We start from the raw sequence: 5,099 nt of genomic DNA, 5'->3' as shown, positions 1-5,099 counted from the left end.
TACATTTATTGCTTAAATAATAATATTTCATTATAAGCAAATATAAATTTAAAACAAACATTTGATTAAACTTGTATTTTAAAGTCTCATATTTACTCAATATTTATATACTTATTTATTTGTTCATGTTCATTAACATTCACTTTATTGTTATTGTTATTAAAACATTTAGTGCTGATGTGGGTTATAATCTCTCTATATATATTATCCCAAATTTTAACATGAATTCTATACAACAATATTTAAAATTATTACTTATAGCAACCATATTGGTTTCTTTTTTTCCCATTCTTTTCCCCATTCTGGGATGAGGCAGTAAGAGACAGACAAATTTGCATGCTGTATGTAACACAGTATAGGAACCCTGAAAATATGAAAATGAGAATTTTTATGCACGTCACCTTCTCCCTTCCTGAAAGAAGGAGATGAACAAGGGAAAGAAGGAAAAGTTCTAAACTTCTTACCCTCTGGATATAGTGGAAGTCATGAGTGTTATGTATGGGATGGAATGCTGTGTTTGTTCTGGGTTTTAGCCCCTTTGAAATGGAAACACATACCTACAGGGAGGTAAATCTCTCTGGTTTTCTATCACTATTCAGTCATCATTTAACTTCTAAAGCTTATCCTTTAATCCAGGTTATAATAAAGTTTTCTCAGAAAATCCTTACCATGCAGAATATAGAATTATTCACTGCCTGACAGTGCAGTTCATATTAGACATTTAGTAAGTGAGAGCTGTATAATCACTATTTTTGATCTCATTCTCTTAAAAGAAATTTCTTGATGTTGCTATAGTCTCCTACTATTAATGGTAGATGCCAAACTTTAAGGCTTTCATTTTAATTTGTTGTTTCAAGAGAATTAATAAATGTATTATATATGAATATATGAGTTTTTATAGATGCTTGAAATTTTTTGATATTACATGTTAATACTTGTACAAATTAAGAACATGTTATTTATTTGGACTGAACCCCCCCCTGCCACCCCATTCTTGTGGATAGTAAGATGGCAGTGATTTCAATAGTAAAACATCATTTAAATCTAATGCCCACTTAGCTAAGTCTTAAAAATATCAAGAAATCCTTAAAGGGACTTTAATACTTTGTCTCCAACTCTGATCATTCAGAGAACACAGCCCAAAAATCTCTCATTGATGTGGAGAACTTTATCATGGATCTTTACATCTTAAAAGGAACTTTGTTGCGTCTAGCTTAGTTTAACAACCTGAGCTCTTTATTTTTCTTTTGATTTCTGTAATATCATCAGGATTATCTAGTAATCATTGCCAATTTGGCTTCATTTAGGCATTTGAGATACAGGGATGTGAAATTTGAGTAGCATCAGATGAGAGTTGAAGATTCAGAATCCACCAATGACCAGCAAAATCTGGGAAAAAAATATCTCTGAATCTCAGTCTATTCACCTAGAAAATGACAGTAGTCACAGAACTTTACTAATCTTAAATGGTTGTGCTATCGAAAAGTAAATATTAAAGGAACATGGAAGGCTTTAAAACACTGAACGCATTCATAAGAAATTATAGGATTAACAGAAGAACAGCCAAGATTTCAGTTAACTTAAATAGTTGATAGGAGAGAGGGAAAAAATTACCCATAGTAGAATGAAATGGGGATGCAAACTAGATCTTATGAAATGGGTAGTAAGAGGATATTAAGGACAATTTTATAACAAAATATAACAACATATTAGATAATTTATATGAAAGGGTAAGAAAGATTTTTTGACATGATAGCTCCATAGAAAGATTATTTTCCTTTGAGATATAATTTATACATAATAAAATGCACAAATCTTAAATATGCTTTGACATTGTATACTCATGTGACCATCATTCAAATCTAGAATTTAAAAAAAATTTGTAGATATTCCATAACTACTTGGAACAGTAGATCGGAATTACCTCAAAGAAGATTACCTCTTCTTTGGCTGAAACAAGAAAATAAAAATTAATTTTGCCTTATCTCCAGGATTTTTAGAAATTTACAAGTCTTCTATTTTATATCTATTCCCAAAAAGAGAAGCAAGAAAATGTCTGGATTGGAATTGAAATCTTGCAGTTTGCTGTTAGAAAGAACTTTCCCATGCTCTAATACATTGAAGATGTGGGATTGTACTGCTGATCCCAAGAATCTGTACCCAGAAACCTGTGAATGTGACCGTATTTGTTAAAAGACTCTGAGCAGGTGAAATTAAATTAGGGATCTTGAGATAAGATAATCTTGAACTACTTGAGTGGGCCCCTATCCAGTGACAAGTGTTCTATTAGAAGAGAAGACAGATGGTGGAAAAGGAAACATGATCACCAATGCAGAACCATGAGTTATTCAAGCACAAAGAAGGAATGCTTGAAGCCATCAGAATCTGGAAGGGCCAGAAAAGTTTGTCTTCTCAAACCTCCAGGTGTTGAATGCGGGAATGTGGGGCCCTTGGTGGTAGGTAGACAGCAAGGATATTACAGGCAGTCAAGGAGTGATTGACAGTAGAAAAAGCCTGCTGATTTCTCAAACTTTATTCTATCTTATACACTGGTGGAGATTTTGTTTGTTTTCGAGGCATAAACTAAAGAATATAGCTCCAAAGAATCCTTAGTAAAGTCATATAGGACTTTAATACCAAAAATAGGGAAAAAACAACAATGAATATTAACATAATTTTCTTTTTTCCTGATGTGAATACATACACAGTGTCAAGTGCCCACTTTGGCTGAAACAAGAAAATAAAAATTACAGGAGTGTTCTCAAGAAAGTTTCCAGGTTAGGATATTGGAAGAGATGAGTTATCCCTTTAGGATTGATTTATAGAGCTAATAATTCTTCATTGAGTTAATATTATGAGATCTTCGAAGTTGTGAGTCTGGTAAAGAGGACTTTGAACATATTCTACATCTGTTCTTTTGTTATTATGGGTTCACTTTTCCAGAGTGTCTCCTCATCTGCCTTATCTTTATGCCAGGTCCAGTCTTCCATTTATAAAAGCAGAACAGACATGGCAACATTAAAAAATATCAGACAATTTGTTTTTTAATGTATATGAAATAATAAATACTTGTTAAGAAAACATAATGGTTTGACAATATCTGCTCAATCTTAAATTATTTACCATTAAAATACTAACCTGAAGGTATTTATTAGAAAATGTTTCTGAGAGCATCTTTAATGTTTTTCTTGTAGTTATCCCTTAGCTTTCCCAACATCTCATCTGCCTAGAAAGTATACTGTTAAAAAATATTATAATAACAACACATGATATGTGTAATGGCTAAGATAATGATTAAGATATGAAACAAGGCAATAAATATAAGGGATATTAGTTTGAAAGTAGTCTAAAATAAGAAGACTGTATCCTAAGGAAATATTTGGTAAGCATATGGGACTTTAATACCAAAAATACATGTGGGTTCATTGGAATGATTCACATTGTAAGGCTTACATTTGTTTTCCCCATCTCAAGTTACCTTAAAAGAAATGGCAAAATATTTTAGAAAAGCATAAACATACCAACACACACACACACACACACACACACACACACACACACACACACATATACTTTAGCCAAATTTTAGTGTTCACTTTCCTACAACAGTTTCATGACTTCATAAAATCATTCAATTATTTGAATATTCCATGCTTTACTGTGTATATTTGGTCGAATTAAAAGTTTTAATGTCTTTCTAGGTCTGAAATTAGGACACTAAATCAATATGAATAGGACTATAAAGGTACTTTGACTATTTTCCATAAAGCCTATAGAACAGAGTTTCTTAGAACCTGAAAAAAATAATTGAAATATAAAAATGAGTGTGTTCAGAAAATAATGTGCTAATATTGTTCCTCATTTGACCCTTGGATGGTTACACTTCTATTTAAATTCCACATTATCTCAGGTCTTTTTTTTTTTTTTACTTTTAATAGTGATGAGAATGTTATGTTTCAAAAATTATGACTGTAATTACCTTCCTCTCAGTCTAGCACATTATGACTGTCAGTGCCATTCAAAGGCTGCAAGTGCTTTAATTTCACATATTAAATTTAAGTATTGATGCGTATGTTCTCTGATTTCAGAGAGAAGACTATTGCAATGAGGGACCCACACTTGGGGCTTTTTGGATAACAATTTTATTTAGAATAAGCAGGGAGTCTTTGATCATATCCTTTAAATTGTACCTTCTGCTTATGCTGCTTATGGAGAATAGATGAAGGTTTTAAGGAAATTAGAACAGAAGGTAGGCAAATATTCTCTGTTAACTAAATACACAGAATCATTGTCTATGAGAAACTTGGGCAGGAGGGAGGGTGTTGGTGTGGGGATGTAAGGGTGAGCTATGAGGTCAGATAAACTGGCTTTGTTACTGATTTATGGTATCATCTTGGGCAAGTGCCTGAAACATGTTTGTTCTCATTTGTAAAAGTGTGTGTGTTGGGGGGGGGTAATAATAGCTCCTACCTAAAAGTATGCATGTAGATTAAATTAGGTGATGCATGTGGAACACATGACCTGGGGCTGTGATATAGAAGCAATACAATTATCCTGTTCATCTCAAGCTATACCTACTGAGGGTTGACCAAAGACTAGGGATGTTTAGAATGGTTTTGCCTAGTGTCTCGACTCAGCCTATGTGAACAAACAATGTTAAGTGATCATTTCTGAAAAATATGCAAAATAATATATTTATTTTTTAATGGCGAGTTGATGTTTATCTGTCTCAATTGAGGCTAAAACTTAATTAAAAATAACTTCAAGTTTTTCTATTCTTTTCTTCTGTGTATGTACTAATACTGTCTCCTATTATATTTAAATCCTACAATGTATTTGTTCTCCATTCATCATATACTTACAATTCTGTTTTCTAGGTAACATTATTTTCTTTCCTCAAGTTCATTATCTATGAATTCCCTCAAATTTTCTTCTTTATAAAAATCTCTACTTGTCTTTTGGGTACTTTCTATTACATTACAAATACACCCATGCCGGTTCTATCTAAAATACAATGAATACACTTTTTCTACCTTGATTCTTTAACTCTTTTAATTTAGCCAATGATTTATTTTTCTAACTTCTCAAGATGATCTGTT

The sequence above is a fragment of the Ictidomys tridecemlineatus genome, chromosome Y (assembly GCF_052094955.1).
Source record: "Ictidomys tridecemlineatus isolate mIctTri1 chromosome Y, mIctTri1.hap1, whole genome shotgun sequence".
Lineage (NCBI taxonomy): Eukaryota > Metazoa > Chordata > Mammalia > Rodentia > Sciuridae > Ictidomys > Ictidomys tridecemlineatus.
This window is presented reverse-complemented; position numbering follows the sequence as displayed.